This window comes from Sorex fumeus, unplaced genomic scaffold (genome assembly GCF_029834395.1).
Source record: "Sorex fumeus unplaced genomic scaffold, SorFum_2.1 ptg000037l, whole genome shotgun sequence".
NCBI classification, from domain to species: Eukaryota; Metazoa; Chordata; class Mammalia; order Eulipotyphla; family Soricidae; genus Sorex; species Sorex fumeus.
This window is the reverse complement of record NW_026606094.1, coordinates 63,547,908-63,567,500: the sequence shown is the minus strand read 5'-3', so window position 1 is coordinate 63,567,500 and position 19,593 is coordinate 63,547,908.

The following is a 19,593-nucleotide window of genomic DNA, read 5'->3' as shown; positions in this document are numbered from 1 at the left end:
GACCAAATCTCACAACTGACTTCGCTAAATTATTTCACAAGCAACCTCTTAGGCTTTCCACATACTTGGTCATAAAGGCAGGACAGATTCTCCCTCCTCTGGGTCCAGAAGTCCAGCTCCGTTTGAGGGTTTGAGTGGACACCATTCAGCAAAGGTGGCACTGAATCTTTCTCTACAACTTCTTGGATTTGATGTGACCATTTAATAACCACTGATTCAATTGCATGGAGAATTGTCCTTTCATTTGGCTTGAGCCTACAAACATGGAATGACCAAGAGAATAATTTAAAAGATGGGTATTTCATAAAATAAAAACAGGATTCAGATTCTAATATTTATATGTGTATATACATACATACACACATGCACACACATATGTGTGTGTGTATATATATATACATATATATATCTGCCAACTGATTTTCTAAATAGTATAAAATCAGATCTAGTCTTTTCAAGGCCAAATTTTGAGTTGACATTGCTTGTCTGTCACTAGTATGTCTTGAACATTAAAAGACATTTGCTAAACAAAGAAATATAATATTCTCAGACTATACCAATAACACAGAGATGAAGACATTTGCCTTGCATGTAGCTGATCCTTACAAATCCCAGGTACCACACATGGTCCCTGTGCACCATCAGTAGTGATCCCTGAGCAAAGAGCCAGGTGTAAGCTCTGAGCACCATTGGGTATGGCGCCAAGACAGACAGACAGACAGAAAGAAAGAGAGAGGGAAAAAAGGAAAGAAAGAGAAAAAAGAGGAAGGAAGAGAGAAAAATAAAGGAGTAAATATTTTCTCAAAATTACTTCACTCAGAGAATAATTGATAAAATAACAACTTGCTTTTGTACAATCAGCTTTTTAAAACATGCATACTCGGAGCATTTCTACATATTATGTCATAGAATATACAGTTATAGAGGCGGGAGAGATTATTCAGAGGGCTAGCGCACGTGCTCTGCATATTGGGAGGCCCCAGGTTTGACCCCTGCACCCCTGGTATCCCAAAGCATTGAGGGACCCACCTCTGAGCAATGTGCCAAGAGAAACTTTGAGCGCCACCTAGTGTGGTCAAAAAACAAAACAAAAAATTTATACACATAAATTGTATGCATAAATTTATAGATGGGTATATAAATGGGTGCTGACAAACGGTAATTCTGGTTTTCCATATAAATATCCTGCATATATTATATCAATACATACGAGATCTCTGAAAATTTCTGATCCAGGTCGATTTTCCCTGCTATAGTGGGTATCGGAAGAAGCGTTCTTCTTGACATTTTGCCTCTAAAAACATGCATCTTATTTCTCATGATTTCTATGTGACGCTCCATGTCTTGTGAAACAAAACTGGACCAGGACTTATGGTTGTTCTTATTAGAAAGAACTGACACTAATATCTAGAGAAAGAGACACATTAAAAAAAAACATTTAAATTAATTTACAATGTATGTGCTCAATGATTTTCTTGTCACACAAAATGGGCACCAAACACTCAGTTTCATAAATATCCTCCTACAGCACTGAATCTACAAGAAGATAAAGTCAGTAACCCATTTAAACTTAATCAATTAGACATGAATTCTTTCGAGGTGAAAAAAAATTCTTTGAAGGTGAGAATATTCTGCTGTTTCATTTATTTAACTCAAGCATTTGTGGATGTTCCAATGTTTCCAATAATTCAAATACTGCATGAAATAAGAGCATGTCAAGGAAGAAAACTGCTTTTAATGCAAACCAAGCAGACTAGCAGATATTTTAGGGGGAAAAATATCTTTTGGAATCACATGGATAGAAGAGAAAATTAATCTTCTCAAGTCCTCTGCCCCTTTCGAAGAGCCTGGCAAGCGACCAAGAGTATCCTGCCCTCACCACAAAGCCTGGCAAGCTACCAGTGACGTATTTGATATGCCAAACACAGTAACAAGTCTCACAATGGAGACGTTACTGGGCCCGCTCGAGCAAATTGATAAACAACAGGAGGACAGTTTTACAGTGTTATATTTTCCTTGTTGGCACAAAACATGGAGTGCCAGGAATACAGGGATGGGTAAGAAACAGTGTCTGCCAACTGCAGGCCCAGAGGCTTCAGTCTGTCCATGGGCAGCTGCGACAGTTGCTGGACAACTCAGGACTGTAAAAGAACACAGGAGAAGACACCCCTCCCAGCCAGGGAGCTGCAGCAGGAAACTCTTGGCAATAAAGGTGTGTTTGGCTGCAAAGAGTCCAAGGGCTAGAGTATGGGTTTTGCATTCTTTGGGAAGCCTGGGTTTGATCCCACACATGGTCCCCTGAGCACCAATGGGAGCGACCCCATCCCCCCAGACCTGCTTTTTAGGGGTATGTGGTCCTCAAACAAACACAAATCTTTAAGGCGTGAGCTCCAGAAACTAACACCAAGAGAAAATCATGGAGTAAAGGATTCGGGGAACTGCTGGCCCACCAACTGGAGCTTGAGCCAGCCCCTGGGGAGGGGGTTGGAGACAGGCAAGAGCCAACCAGGAGCTTTAGAGACAAACAGAAGAAAGAAGGCTCATGGGGCTGAACAACTGCTCTTTTAGGTTTAAGGACAAACAGCAGCAATTTCTCCTTCTTATTTATTTATTTATTTATCTATTTATTTTTGCTTTTTGGGTCACTTCTGGCGATGCTCAGGGGTTACTCCCAGCTCTGTACTCAGGAACTCAAGAATTACTCCTGGCAGTGCTTGAGTGATCAGATGGGATGCTGGGGATTCAACCTGGGTCTTCTGTGTACAAGGAAAATACCCTGGACTATCTCTTCCGGCTATACTATCAGTTTCTTCTAGAACATTAGTCAACATTTCTATTTTGTTGGGTTCTAGTTCAAACCTTTGTCCTCTATCGCCTCGATTTTGGGAGAGGACCCACTTCTTTCAAAATTTCTAATTTCACAAGCTGTAGATAAAACAGGACATTCTGAACTACATGTTTTGCAGAGCGTTTAGGCAAACTGACACAATATCTCTATTAAACACATAAAACAGGCCTGAAGGAGCTTTAATAATTATTAAAACTGTAACTCACAACCTATATGCAAAGTAATTCCATTAATTTGTTTAGTTGGAAATTTTTTTGGTCTTATAATTTAAAAGAAAATGTGGGCCACAAGAACACACTGCAGAAAAGCCACCTGCACTTGTATGTTCATTGCAGCTCTATCCACAATAGCCAGAATCTGGAAACAACCCAAGTGCCCAAGAACAGATGACTGGAGAAATAAATTATGGTGCATCTACACAACAGAATACGTCACAGCTTCCAGGAAAAATGAAGTCATGAAATTTACTTACACATGGATGGACATGGAGAGTATCACACGGAGTGAAATGAGTCAGAGGCAGAGGGACAGACATAGAACGACTGTACTTACTGTGGGATATAAAAAACATAGTATAGACTAACATCCAAGGACAGTGGAAACAAGAATCAGAAGGACTGGTTCATGGTTGGAAGCGTGCCACAAGTGGAGTGTGGGTGTGGGGATAAAGAGGTCAGAAGAGGTCAGTTAGGACAGAGAAGAGACCACTATGATAATGATAGCTGGAAATGATCACTCTGGACAAGAACTGAGTGCTGAAAGGAGGTAAAGGGATATGCATTATAATTTTTCAGTATCAGTATTGCATGCAAACCAACATGCCCAAAGGAAAAGGGAGAGGGAGGGTAGGAGGGAGGGAAAGAGATATGGGTGGGGAGAGAAAGAGGGAGAGTGGGGGAAAGAGAGAGAGAGAGAGAGAAAGAGAGAGAGAGAGAGAGAGAGAGAGAGAGAGAGAGAGAGAGAGAGAGAGAAGTGACTTTCATAGAGGTAGGCTGGGGTTTGGGATGGCAGGCAGAAAACTAGGGATATTTGTGGTTGGAAACCAGGCGCTGGAAACTGTATGACTGAAACTCAATCATGAACAACTTTGTAACTGTTTATCTTGCAATGACTCAGTTAATAAACGTGTGGGCTCTAGAGGTAGTACAGAGCAAGGAGTAAGTCCTGAGTATCAGTCAGGTATGGCTACCCCTTCTCCAAATTTGCAAAAAATAATTTGGATATGATTACTAAGGATTTTTCTTTTCTTTTTAAAAATTGTTTTTGGTTTGCCCCCAGCAATGCTCAGGGCTTACTCTTGTCTCTGGTCTCAGGAATTCCTCTTAATGTTGCTTGGGGAACATATTAGGTGCCAGGGACCAAACTGAAATTGGCAGTGAGCAAGGCAAGAACCCAACCCGCTGTACAGATGCTCTAGCCTGAGGAAGGATTTCTTAACCACAGATAAAAGAATTATGGTGTCTGCTAACACCTAATGCCTCTACAAACCTAATAATAACCCTGGCCCAAGGCTAAATCTATCATACTAAGCCTGACCAAGCATGGGCATAAACCTACCAATTAGCCCAAATTCAACCATCGCCCAAAATTTCACCTCCCTTTTTTATCTTGGGACACAGCAATACTTAACAACTAAACCCTACATATTCCCTAACCCTGGCCCTAATCCTATTTTTAACCCTAACTCACAGTAATGCTCTTAATATACTGAATTTTCATTTCTAAGACTGACCACATAAAAAACTGCCCCCTAAAACCTGTACAAAACAAACTCTGACCCTAGACTGATGCTAATCAAGATACTATCAGGACACTAATACTAATACTGACCCAGGCATCGAAAGAAATCTACCAATTACCTCAAATTTAACAATAGACCAATAATTCATATCCCTTTTTATATATGAACATAGCTACTTAACACCTAAGCCCAACACATTCCCTAACCCTAGCCCTAATTTTACTTCTAACACTAAATTGTAGTAAGCCTATCTTTACCCCCGTCATAATCCTACTACTAACATTAACCCCTAATAAGACTGATTTTACTGATGCCAAAAACTACCAACTTCCTTTAATTTAATGATTTTTCTATACTGAACACTCATTACCTAGGATGAATACAAGAAAAGATAATACCTAAAACTTACACAAACCTAATACTAACCCTAGCCCAAGACTAATCCTATCATTATAATAAACATGACCCCAAAATAGGAATAAACCTACCAATCAGCCCAAATTTAACAATCACCCAATACTTCACTTCCCTTTTCATCTTAGGACATAGAGTACTGAGCACCTAAACCCTACATATTTCCTAACCCTAACCTTTAGTTGTAATCTTTCTCCAAACCCTAATCTATAGTAAGCCTGACTGCTGCCAAAAAATACCAATTTTTCTAAATTTAATGATCTTTTTATACTTGCCTTTCATTTTCAAAGAGAAGTACAGGAAAAGTTAACACATAACACCTCCAACAAGTAACCCTATCCCTAGCCTGAGAAAAATCCTATCATTATACTAATCACCACCAAGTACAAACATTAACCAATCAATTAGCACAAATTAACAATCACTCAATACTTCACTTCCCTTTTTATATTGGAACATAGCAATACTTAACACCTAAATCCTACATATTTTGTAACCCTAACCCTAATCTTACATCTAATTCTAGCTCTAATTCTCATCCTGACCTTGAACATGGTAAGCGGTTCCTGTACTAAAGTCCAAAACTACCAATCTACTAAAGAATCATAATCTATACCAAACTTTCATTTTTGAGAATGATTACAGAAAAGTCTAACTGAATCCTCCACAAACTAGACCCTTACCACAGCATAAGGGAAATTCTACTTTTATACTCTGTCTGACCCCAGCAGAGGCAGAAACCTATGAATTAGAACAAATTTAACAGTGGCCCAACATTTCACTTCCTGTTTTTTCTTAAAACGTATCAAGTCTTAACATGGAAACCCTGCACATTCCCAACCCTAGCTCTATTCTTCATCCTAACCCTAACCTAATGGGCAGTAAGACTGCTCTTTCCTGAGGCCAAAATTATCAATATTTCTTATTTTATTGATCTTCTTGTACTTTGCTTTCATTTTTGACACTGATCACACAAAAGCTTAACGCAGCAAATACACAGTCATCACAACTGAATCCTCCACAAACCTTACCCTAACTATAGCCTGAGACAAATCCTATTTTTATCCTCTGCCTGACCCCAGCAGAGGCAGAAACCTATGAATTACCACAAATTTAACAATGGCTCAACATTTCACTTCCTGTTTTTTCTTAAAATTCTCTAAGACCTAAAGCCTGCACATTCTCTAACCCTAGCCCTAATCTTGACTTCAACCATAGTAAGTGGGTTGTTCTTTACGAAGGCCCCAAATTACCAATCTACAATTGTTACTGATGTTTCCATACCTAACTTTCATTTTGGGGATTGATCACACAATGGGAACAGTCCACAAACCTAATCCTAACCAAAGTCTAAGGTAATTCCTATTTTTATACTCAGTCTGACTCCAACAGAGGCAGAAACATATGAATTAGCCCAAATTTAACAATGATACAACCCTTCACTTTCTGTTTTTTCTTAAAACACACGCAAGACTTAACATCTAAAATCTGTACATTCACTAACCCTACCTCTAGCCCTAATCTTCATCATCACCCTAACCCACTGTAAGACTAGTCACCCTCTACTGAGGTCAAAACTATCCATTTTCCATATTTTATTGACCTAGTGATACTTAACTTTGATTTTTGAGACTGATCACAAAAAAGATAACAACTGAATCCTTCACAAACCTTACCTAACCATAGCCTGAGGCAAATCCTATTTTTATAACCAGTCTGACCCCAGTAGAGACAGAAATCTATGAAACAGTAACAACAATCGAATATAACAATGGACCAAAAATCATTTCCCATTCTTTCTTTTAAAACACACCAAAAATTAATCCCTAAGAGCTGGTCTTATATGGATTATTTTGAGGATTAGGGGTAGGGTTAGAAAATGTGCAACATTTAGGTGTTCAGCCTTGCTGTGTTTTAAGAAAGAACGGGACTTAAGGTATCTGGCTATTGTTCAATGTGAGTTGCACATTCCCTTACCCTAGCCCTAATCCTCATCCTAAAACTAACCCATAGAAAGCCTGCCTTTTACTGTGGTGCAAAACTACCAAATTTCCAAATTTCATAATCTTTCCATAATTTTCTTCCTTTTTTTTTTTTTGACTGAACAGAGAACTACCAAGACCTATCTACAGACCTAAACAAACCTAATTCTAACCCTCACTGAGGCTAATCTTATCATTATAATCTCAGCCTAACCCAAGCAGAGGCAGAACCTATGATTTAGCCCATATTTAACAATACCTAATACTTCACTTCCCTTTTTCTTTATCTTGGAACATAGCAATTCTTTACACTTAAGCCCTACACCTTCCTTAACTCTAACCCTAATCCTAGACCTAACCCTTAGCATTAGTCATCCTGACTTTACCGATTCCAAAAACTCTCAACTTTTCTAAATTTAAAATCTTTCTATACTTAAATTTAATTTTCAATGATGAATGCAGAAAAATATAACACCTAAAACCTCTACAAACTTAACCCTAAATGCTACCCACAGGCTAATCTTATTATTATACTAAGCGTGGCCCAAGAATAGGCAAAAACTTTTACCTATTCAGACAAATTTAACAATTGCCCAATACTTAAATCTTTTTGGAACACAGCAATCCTTGACACCTAAACTCTACACATTCTCTAATTCCAACCCTAGCCCTAATCCTGCACTTAACTCTAACCAGTAGTAGAACTGATATTCCTAGTGCTAAAAACTACCAACTTTTCTAAATTTAATTATTTTCCTATAATTCACTCTCACTTTTAAGGATAAGCACAGAATAATCTGCCATGTAAAACCTCTACAAAACCCTAAGCCTAGCAATTTTAGTAAGCCTGTCCTGTACAAGACAAGTACTTCAATACCTATACTATCTCTCTGGCTACAATAATACTTTTGAAATTGACATTATTTTCCTTACAGTGGTCCTTAAATTAAAAAAGAATTACCACCTAAGTAGGGGCCAAAACAACACTCCAGTGGACAGGGTGTTTCTCTTCCACACAGGTACTGTCTAGTCTCCATAACCCCACACAGTTCCTCAAGCCTGCCAGGATTGATCCCTGAGTAAGTAAGAACCAGGAGTAAGCTCTGAGCACTCCTGGGTATGACCCAAAATCAAAATTAAAAAAAAGTTTAGTTATTTATTCTTTGATACCAAGTTTGTTGTTCAATAAAGAGATCAAGCTGGAGAGGGAATTTTGAAGTCTTTATTTTATTTTTATTTATTTTTTGCTTTTCGAGTCACACCAAGTGATGATCAGAGGTTATTCCTGATTCTGCACTCAGGAATTACTCCTGGCAGTGCTTGAGGGACCATATGGAATGCTGGGGATCTAATCCCGGTCGGTCGCATACAAGGCAAATGCCCTACCTGTACTATCTCTTCGGCCCCAGTTTGGAGTCTTTAACAGTCAGCAAACACATCATTTTTCCTTTACGTCTCAACTGAATCAGAGATTTGCCACACTACACATCAGATATTTTCCCTCTTGATGTACAAGTCACCCACAAAAATTAGCGGCTAAGGGGACCAAGCTCAGAGGGCTAGAATAGAATCTTTGCATGAAGGAGGCAGGGGGTTGATCCCAAGCAAAGCATAGTCCCCTGAGCATAACAAGGAATTCCCCCTGATCACAGAGCTTAGTGTGATACCCCCACCCCCTAAAAAAAAAACCTTTAATTTAAAAAATTTAGAGGTTGACTAGCTTGGAATGAAAGTCACAAAGGACCACTGAAACTGCATTTGATTCCAAGACTTCAAAATTAAGTCTCTCCTGAGTAAAATAACACGGAGAAATTTTCATTGATTATTCATTACCACCATGATCTTCCAGTAAAAGTAAGGGCCTGGGTTTGATCACTGGCTGGCTGGCACCATCTGCATGGCACAGCTGTGAGTATGTGTATTTTTTGGTTAACCTCACCCATCTCTTCTCTTACCTCAGCTCTCATTCTCTCATCCAGTCTCGTTCATTTTACTCCACTGTAAAACTGAATCTGGCCCTCTCCTCACTTCTGTGCCTTGGCAATCTTCTCTGTTTAGAAGGTCCTTTCACCATCTCCTCAATCTCACTCACTCCTCCTTCAGCACCCTGGGACCCAAATAATTTACTGAATAGCCATGAGTGCTTTGTAAAGGATAACACTAAAATGATTAGCAGCAGTTAGCTGTTCCATAACTGCTGGTCATGGGATCAGGCCCAGGCAGAGGCCTTAGATCATCCTACTCACTACCCGCCACCTTCCCTGCCCACCCATTGCCATGGGGAGATGCTGCTTGACCCCTCCATTAGGCCTGCTGACCATGTGGGGTTGCTGCATGCTCCATAGGAGCAGAAACTACATCACCGAGCCACCAAGTTGTGGTCAATAAAAACTGATTAAGTCAACTCTCAAGCATAAACTTATTAGCACAGAACTCCCCGAGTGTTAAGGGCTGGAGAGATGGTCCTGCAGGTAGGGTGCTTGCTTGCATGTTTCTGACCTGGCTTCAATTTTCTGTCACCCGATCTAGTCCCCAGTTCTGTGCCAGAAGTGAACCCTGAAACCAGGAAAAACACTGAGCACAGCCGTGTGTGACTCCCCTCACCCCCCCCCCGCCAAAATCCCCAAGTGACAAGAGCAATATGAGTGGAATTATCTGATATGGCAAGCCATTTATCTAAAAGAATATCAGAAAGTTTTAGTGTTTATTGTTATCTATTAGAAATATGGGGCATGAATTGACCTTCATTCATCTGGCCATACTGGAAGTGCTCAGGGTTTATGCTCAGGGTCCGAGGGATCAGACATCATTACGGGGCTGGTAGAATGTTCTATTTTCTGGGCTCTTACTGGGCAAAGGGGTGCTTGAGGCACCAAAGGAACTGCAAGTGGACCCAGAGTTTGTCAGTGAGAAGAGGTAAGAGAGGCCATGGGGGGGGGGCCAGAGCTCGAAGTCTGGGTCCCTTTAACCAGCATAAGAATTTCCTGGCAACCCTGATTCATAGCTCCTGAACAGACTTTGAGAGTCCTGGTGCCTAACAAGTTTCCCGCGCTTTGCTCATTTCAGCTGATCCAACTGAAATGAGTGGGTGCACAAAGCCTGGATCCCCATCAGCATATGAAATGGCCTGCTTCAAGGTGGATGGGGAACCAGGGCAGGGTCTGGGCATGCCCTGACCCAGGGTCTTTTTATCAAGCACCACTTGGGAGCTCACAGAGAAGCAGGGAGAACAGTCAGAAGCTAAGGTCAAAGGGAAAGGTGAGCCAGGCCAGAATGGCAGCAGCAGAGGTGAAGGGAACTTATTCTGGATGTATTTTGAAAGTGGAATGTGAAGGTAGAGATAGCACCGAGGTAGAGTGTTTCCTTGCATGTGGCCAACTCCTGTTCTACCCTGGCACCACATTTGGTCTGGTGTACATAGCAGGTAGGGAACTTGCCTTGCATGCTGCTAACCCTGGTTGAAGTCTCCGCACCCCTTAAGGTTTCCTGAGGCTGGTCAGGAGTAATCCCTGAGTGTAGAGCCAGGGGTAAGCCCCAAGCACCATCAGATGTGACCCCAAATTTGTTTTTTTTTGTAAGAGGCTTAAGTAGGAGTGACCTCGAGGAGGAATATTGGTAAATTAGTTAAAAAAAAAAAAGTTGGCTGTTATTCCTACTTAAGCATTGGCCTTGGCAGGATTGCACATTATATCCTTTTTTTTTTTAATTTATTGAATCACCGTGATAACAATTACAAAGCTTTCAGGTTTAAGTCTCAGTCATACAATGATCAAACACCCATCCTTTCACCAGTGCATATTTTCCACCACCAATAACCCCAATATACCCCCCATCCCACCCCTCTCCATGCCTGTGAGGCAGATGATTTCCACTTAACTCCCTCTATACTTTGATTACATTATTTCGAAAAAAGATGCACCATTATTATTTGGAATTTCCCCCCAACAATCAGACCTGCTGAAAAGGCATTGTGAAACAATTTGTTTTCTATTGCTGGTTATGAAGACCATATGATGTCTTGCGGCTGCTAGCGATTTTGGATTTCTGATATTTTACTAATTAAGTCTGGAGGTATTTCTGCCAAAAGCTGCATAGTTCTGAGACTGGTTTGTGTGCTTCTGGGGCCATGGCCGTGCCGAAGAGCCGCTCATGGGGGGCAACTCGTGGTCTTGGTGGGGCAGGAAGGACATGCTGGTTTCGCTCCCCCATCCCATGAGGCCGCAATTGCCCTGTCACTACCGGCTCATACCTAGCTGTCCAATAACCTCTGAGGAGGCGGCCACCATGCCGCGAGGGGGGGTGGGCGGGGGGGCAGAAGAGACAGACACCCTTTCCTCCTGGGGGGGGCAGGGTAGGGCTCCTTAGCTTAATGCATAGGCCATTCACATTTCTGCCCAAAGCTGCTGGGTTCCGAATTAAGTCCGTGTGCCTCTGGGGACATGGCCATGACAGAGAGTGGCTCGTGGGGGTCAACTCGTGGTCTCCTATGTCCTTATTTTTGACATCACTGAGTCTTCACTGATGTAGAGAAGTGATTTACGCATGCAAAACCCAGGGGCTCCCAAAGTTTAGGACAATTACAATCACCTAGAGATAGCACTGCCTAACTCCAGACCCCTGCTCTACACACACGCTTGTTTTCATTTAATTGACATCATCTGTGGCCTTGATGTTGGTAGACTAGAAAGTTCCTCAGGTGATCACACGCATCAGCAAAGCTTGAGAATGGCAAAGGATACCTTTGCCCATGATTGTCTTTAACTGGCAGATGAAATTCAAAACCCACAGCTATATACAAAAGCTAGTCTGACCACTTTTTATTCTTTTTATTTACTTCCATTATTTAAAAATAAGGAGAAAGGAGAAAAAGAATGATTTATGCAAATTCTATCTGCTTAATATTCATACCAGAGCGCCAGAGCAATAGTATGACAGATTGGACTCTTGCCTCGCATGCAGCTGACCCGGTTTCAATCCTCAGCACCCCATATAATCCCCTGAGAAAAGCCAGGTGTGATTACTGAGTGCAGAGCCAGGAGTAAGACCTGAGCACTGCCAGCTATGATCCAAAACCAAAATAAAACAAACAAACAAAAAAACCCTCACACCAGTATCAGTTCATTTTTCAAATGGTCTTTAAATGCAGAATTAAGCTGCTCTTCACACTCTTAAGTGCTTCTACATTCTCTTTAAAAACAAACAAAAAACCCAAACTACTAGCCAGAGCTGTCCTGAATAATCCCACTGGTTAAAGACTCAAGTATTAAAGACAGCATAATACCTGGTCTAAGAAAGTAGCTACGTGTTCCAGAGACGAGACTGGTAACTCTCCAAATAGAACAGTTTGAGAGAAATCTTGCACTCCCACACTTTCAGTCATCTTCTTGGCAATATAAACAAGTTTATGCTTTGCATCTCTTGGAATCTGAAATAAGTGCAAGAATGTTAACAAGGGCAATGACTTTATGTACCTTGGGTGAATAGACTGCTAGCAGAAAAAAACAAAAGCTGTCATCTTGCCTACCTATACAGATCAGGTGGTTCCACGGTCCTGCCCTGTGTAGCTAAGTGTATACGGTTTTCTTTGTTCTGTTTTAATGTTAATTTCACAGCATTATAGGTGTGAACATAAAAGGTATGCCAGTTACATCAGATCAGTACAGACCATAACATCTAGTAATTAAGAACAAATATAAGGAGCACTGAGAATGTTTTCATTTTGGCAAGTTATTTATGATCTTTTCTTGTCAAGAAATGAATCAAACTGAAATAAAGAGGTTATTTTGCACTCAGTAAAACCTCTGCACTCAGTACAATGAGGTTAGTTTGTATGTCTACCTTCAAGGTAAAGCAGTCTTCAATGGAGATAGTCTAACATTTGCACAAAGGAGTCATTTCTTCAGATATAATGATTAACTTGAGTTAATGTTAAGTGTTCTATCTCCTTTTCTACTGGGAAACGGTTTTCTCAATTAAAATAAGCAGAGAAGCACAACCAAAACTTCAAAACTCACAAAGCCCTCTGGCAAGCTCCCATTTCCCAAAGATGATAACAAGGGCCAACATTAAATTGAGATGCCTTAAAGACTTTAAAACTGGCTCTAAAGTCTTCTGGCTTGGAAAAAAATGCTCTATAGAAACATCTTAACCTTCGCATGAACCAGCAATCTCATAAAAGTTAAGGACTTGAGAGCTGGCACAGCGGGTAGAACGTTTGCCTTCCTTCACGCGTCAGACCCAGGACGGATCCTCAGCACCCTATAGTTCCCCGCACCCCGCCGGGAGTAAACCCTGAGCATCGCTGGGTGTGGTCCCCAAAGAAACAGAAATTAAAAGAGGGCAAGTTGGTAGAACACCATGTGGATGCTGATCGTGCAGAAAACTTCCTTTGAAATGAAGCAACACTGTCCCGGTGTGCAGTGTAGTCGGCAGGCAAACTAAGGATTGCAGGACAATTTGATTTCGGTCGAAGGATTGCAGGGCAATTTGATTTCGGTCGAAGCCCACAAGCTCAAGTCTGTAAATGAACCCAAGCGTTGCCGAAACGAAGTTCCGCGGAGCGGGATACGCGCTTGACCCCAGCGCGCGCGCAGCAGGAGGCGCCGTCGCGCCCCAAACTTCCTTCAGGCGCAGAAACCAGCCTAGCGTCCCCTAGCTGCTGGGTGCACGCGCGTGGGATCTCGCGACCCCCAAAGCCTAGTTTGTTTCAGTTCAAGAAACGAGTGCGTGCCCGGCGGGAATCCCAGGCGTGCGCCCTGACTGGCCTCCTTCAGTATCCCCTCCGCTGGGGGAAAGGGGGGGTGGGGGGGGAGGGGAACGGACTGGGGTGTCCGAGCTCCCCACCCCCACCCCTCCTTCCCTTCTTACCTCTCGGGAGGCCTCGAGGGACTTGGCGGCAGCGACGGTAAACACCAGGGGGCCAGGGCCATCCAGAAACTCCCCCAGGACCTGCCGGTGCTCTTCGCTCTGCAAGTACTGACCCCATTTCTCCTCCGGGAGCGCCAGCAGCTGTTGCAGGCGTCGGCCCAGGAAGCGCACGCGAGCGTCCCGGGCAAAAATCCGTGCCCTCCGGGCCGCCGCGGCCTCCTCGTCTTCCTCCTCCTCCTCCAGCTCCATCTCGTCCGCCGCCTCCAGGCCGGCACCGGGGCTGAGGCTCTGGGTCGGCACTTGCCAGCAACTGGCTCCTCGTCCCGTGGCCATCGGGTCCACCCGGGAAACGCACCCACAACGCTCGCCGCCTCCTGCAGCTGGTGGGCACCGACTAGCGTCGGCGCGCAGACCCTGGCTGGTCTAGAGTCGCGCGTCCCGTTTCCCAGGGGACAGCGGCCCCGCCCCGGCCGGCTGGGGAGCAGGGGGGAGCGGCCGAGGGGCGCGGCCTGCGAGCTCCCGGCCCGAAGATGCTGGAGCCCGGCGTGCCTGCGGCCGGCCTGAGCCAGGCTCAGCGCTCACCCCGCCTCCCCCTGGCGCCTTTCGTCCCGGGACACTTCCGTGGGCCGATAACTGATGGGAACAGTTCTGTTGAGCGCCTTGCAAAATTCTTTATCTTGATCCTTTCAGGTAATCCCTAGAAAGGCAGAACTGTCATTGCCAGTTTGGTGCGCCAGCGAGAAAAGGAAGTCCTAGGTTGGCAGGGTGGTAGGCCGGATTCAGGCCCCTCGTCCACTTTACCTAGGAAAGACTGCGGGGGAGTGGGAGCCAAAACGGGTGGAGTACAGGCTCACACGCTTGCCTTGCAGCAGGCAGCACTGTAGCGCTGTCCTCCCATTGGTCATTGATTTGCTCTAGCGGGCACCAGTAATGTCTCACAATAAATTGTGAGACTTGTTACTGTGTTTGGCATATCATATACATTCCATGTAGATTGCCAGGCTTTGCCGTGGGGGCGAGATACTCTCAGTAGCTTGCAGGGCTCTCCTAGAGGGCCAGAGGAATAGAACCCGGGTTAGCCATGTCGGGGAGTGCAAGGCAATCGCCTTACCCGCTGTGCTATGGCTCCAGCCCAGCACCAGGCAGACTGGGGTTGAATCCTGGCACCCCGTCTGGTCCCCGAGCACCGCCAGGAGTGCAGATCTCTGTACAGAGCCAGCCAGATGTGGCCCTCCAAAGCAAAACAGGAAGAAGGAGGGGGAGGGCATACTATTAAGGGCATTCTGATAACTGAAGGAAATTTTGAGGGATGATGGAAGTGTCCTGCTTTTCTTTCCTTACTGGTTCATTTACATTTAAAAACTGGCATTCCTACTCTAGGTTAGAATAACCATATCCCTGATTAATCATCTCAAAACCTCTCTGGTTGGGGCTGGAGAGATAGTAATGCGAATTAGGTGCTTGCCAATAGCCCACCCGGATTCCTTCCGCACCATCAGACGTGATTCCTGAGCACAGAATCAGGAGTAAGCCCTGAACACGATCAGGTGTGGGCCCAAACCCAAAAATATAAAAATACATGGATCTGTAGATAGCTTTAAACAAATAAAATATAACCTCCCATAATTTTAGTTATTTAGTTGATAATAGCTAATGAGTCCAAACGGGTACATTTCCATAGTTAATTAAGAAAGAATTAAAGAAGCACTTAAAGAAGCACTTAAAGAAGTTCCAATATGACAATGACTTCCTTATATTCATCCCCAGTTTTGAATAATTTGTATCATCGCTATCATTCACATTCCTACAATCGACACCGATGAATTCATTTCTTTTCTCGACAAATGTTTATTAAGTGATGACTAAGTGTCAAGTACTATTCTAAGTGCTGAGAATTAAAACAAGATAATAAACCTGTTCTCCCATTGCTGCTTTAAGATCAGTTTACGTGGTCTAGACAAGAGTACTATTAAGTGGGTTTACATCGTACTTCTACCAGTTACCTTCTGGGTGCTTCATTTCCTCTTCTGAAATATGAATAATAAAAAGATAGAATTTTACCAGTAAATATTCCCTCCCACGTACCATCCTCCCCTTTTATGATAAGAGTGAACTTTCCCATTCCTTGAAGTTGTCCTTGGCCATATCACATAAAACTGACTGCAGAAAAGTCAAGGAGATGACCACAGTGGCAAAAAAAAAAAAAAAAAAACAGAAACAAGTGGGACTACATCAAATTAAAAAGCTTCTGCACTGCATAAGGAACTCGTCACAATAAAACTCATCATAATAAAAGGAACTCATCACCCTTCTAAATGGGAGAAAACATGTGCACACAATACGCCAGATAAAATGGGGAGAGTAGAAAGGAGAAGCAGAGGTAAGATGTATCAAATTGAGTAAACCTGATATTAATTATTCATTTATTTATTTTTAAATTGATTCGCTGAGATAGACCCTTACAAAGTTGTTCATGATTAGGTTTCAGTCATATGACTGTATTCCAATACCCATCATTCTACCACTGTACATTTCCCGAACCAGTGTCCCCAGTTTCCCTCCCATTATTCCCTCACCCCTACTCCCCAGCCTACCTCTATGGCAAGTGCTTTTTTTCCCTCCCCCTCCCCACTCTCTCTTCCTTTTACAACCTGATTTTTAAATGAAAGATTGGAGGGACTGGATTGATAGTACAGCAGATAAGGCACTTGCCTTTCAAGTGGCTGACCTGCGACCCATCCCTGGCATCCCATATAGTCCCATGAACATTTCTAAGGAGTGATACCTGAGCACAAGGCCAGGAGTAATCCCTGAGTACTGCAGGGTGTGAGCAAATCTCTCCCCCCTTCCCAAAAAGAAATTAAAAAAAAAAACCCAATATCAATGGTGCCCATAGATATTGGATCACACTTCAAGGAGTGATCCTTGAGCACAGAACCAGAAATAGCCCCTAAGCACCATTGGATATGGGCCCAAACCTCCACCTCCACCATAATTTTTTTTTTTTCAAGAAAGCCAGCTTGGGGGCTGGAGTGATAGCACAGAGGGTAGAGCCCTGCACGTGGTTTGCCTTGCACGTGACCAACCTAGGTTCAATTCCCAGCATCCCATATGGTCCCCCAAGCACCACCAAGAGTAATTTCTGAGTGCAGAGCCAAGAGTAACCCCTGAGCATTGCCAGGTGTGACCCAAAAAGCAAAAAAAAAAAAAAAAAAAAAAAGAACGTCAACTTGAAAAAACCTCCACTGCCTCACTTTTGAGCTCAAATAAGAGCAACAGCTACAATTGCTCAAAATAATTCAAGCATATGTCTATGAATGTGTAATGAAATTATACTTCCAGCTCCTACTAATGATATAGAAACTTGAGAAGATATTTCCTTCCATTTATGAAAACAACAACAAATGCTGAGAAATATATAAAATCACAACTTCCCTTGAATCCATTATAGAGCTGAGACTGGCAGGCAAAGGCTGAGATAAGACATTGATCTTAACCAGCTGGAGCAAATATTACCTGATGCTGGTCAGAAACAGCTAAGTACTTAAAAACTGCTCGTGATAGTGTGGTTTCTCCAGAGAACGGAAACTGTTATGACCACAGACACAAGAAGAATTTGCTCCTACTCACAAACTCTTCTCTACAAACATCAAAGGAGTTTTACTTTAAAATATTTGGTGGAAGGGAGTATGGTGCCGCCAGCAGGTCAATCTGTACCTGTGAGGTGAGTGCATCAGCAGCCTGATGGCGCCTTCAGGCTTCCAGATACCCCAAAATTGCTGCTGTGCCTTTGACCAGACCCCAAAACCTTGGGGCAAAGTTTACCAAGAAAATAAACAGCCAAAAGTTAGGTATGTGGTAGACACACCCACAAACCACCTCGGGCTCAGCTATATAATTGGAGGCATGGCCTCTCTGGTTCCTGATTGAACTGCTTAACGGCCATGATACCAGAGACTCAGAAACAAACCTCGAAACCCAACGGCTTTTGACAGAAATGCGTCCAGTCCCTGCAGTAGATTACTGGCACTGGGCCAACCCAGGTGGGAATAAGGTTTCGTGCCTTGGCCTGTTCCCCCTGGCGGCCCAGTGGCTGCCATCCTCCATAGGCCACTGGACAGTCTGGGCCCGCAGTGACAAGATACATGGGGCCTCACGGGATGGAGGTGGATCCTGCCCTTTCCTCCCCACCTCAACAAGACCCAGAGTTGCCACCCATGAACGGCCTCTCTGGGTCCTGATCAAGCCGTTTAATGGCCATGATCCCAGAGACTCAGAAACAAATCTTGGAACCCAGTGGCTTTTGGCAGAAATGCGTCTAGACCCCGCAGTAGGTTACTGTTGGCTGGGCCACCCCAGGGGGGGAAGGGTTTTGTCCCTCCGCCTGCCCACCCTAGGTGGCTTGGTGGCTGCCATCCTCCAAAGGCCACTGAACAGTCAGGTTTGGGCCCTCAGTGATGAGACACGCAGGGCCTCACGGGATGGGGGTGGAGCCAGCCCTTTCCTCCCTGTCCCAACGAGACCCCGAGTTGCCATCCATGAATGGCCTTTCTGGCTCCTGATCAAGCTGCTTAACGGCCATGATCCCAAAGACTCAGGAACAAATTTCAGAACTCAGCAGGTTTTGGCAGAAATCCCTCCAGATTTAAGTGTTAAAATTTTTGGAATTTCAAAATCGTGCGGCCACTACTGCAGCCATGCGACATCATATGTTATTCTTAATCAGCAATAGAAAACAAATTGTCTACTATTGCCTTTTCAGCAGACCTGAGTGTTGGGGTAAAATCCCAAATAATAATGGTGGTTCTGGTGTCAAAATATTGAATGTGATCAAAGTAGAGAGAGAGTAATGTGGGAATCATCTGTCCCACAGGTAGGGGGAGGGTGTGGGATGAGGGTATACTGGGGTTGTTGGGGGTGGAGAATGGGCACTGGTGAAGGTTCGGAGATTTTGTTGTATGACCGAGACTTAAACCCGAAAGCTTTGTAACTGCTCTCATGGTGATTCAATAAATAAAATTATAAAAAATGAAAAAAAAAAGTAAGGTGGAGTTCATGCCCAATTCAATCAGCTAATCAGTGGCTGAATAAATAGCAGTACTCCTACGTAAAAAAAAAATAAAATAAAATATCTGGTGGGAGGGGCAGAGCAATAGTACAGCAGGCAGGGTGCCTGCTTTGAACATGGTCAAACTGGGTTCAACTCTGGCACCCCACATGATCCCTAAGCCCTGAGCACAGAGCTAGGAATAAGCCTTGAGCACTGCTAGGTGTGGCCCCAAACTAAAGGACAAACAAAAAACCTAGTGGGGGGATTAATTATTTGGTGGAGTGATAGCACAGATGCATTGCATGTGACTGACCCTGATTCAATCCAGATTCCAAGAATTTTTGGGTGTAGCTTTGGAAGCCTCAGGCACTGCCTGGATGGCTCATGGCAGAGCCAGAGCAGCACCCAAGCCTCAGGACCCATACTGAAACTCCCAAAGTTAGCCAAGAATCACAGGTTTCATGGGCATCACTCGGGAGACCCCACTTCCTCATCAGAAAAAGAGATAAAAGGCCTGGTGGGAGTCCTAGCAGATATCCCATGGGATGAGACCTGGGGAAAAAAAAATAAGACCATACTTCCATCTTTCTCCTGATACACTAGGGTAGCTTTCATCAACACTCCTTTCAAACAAAAGGGAATCTGACTGCCATATAGAAACACATTAAATTCACACGTTATACACCTTGAG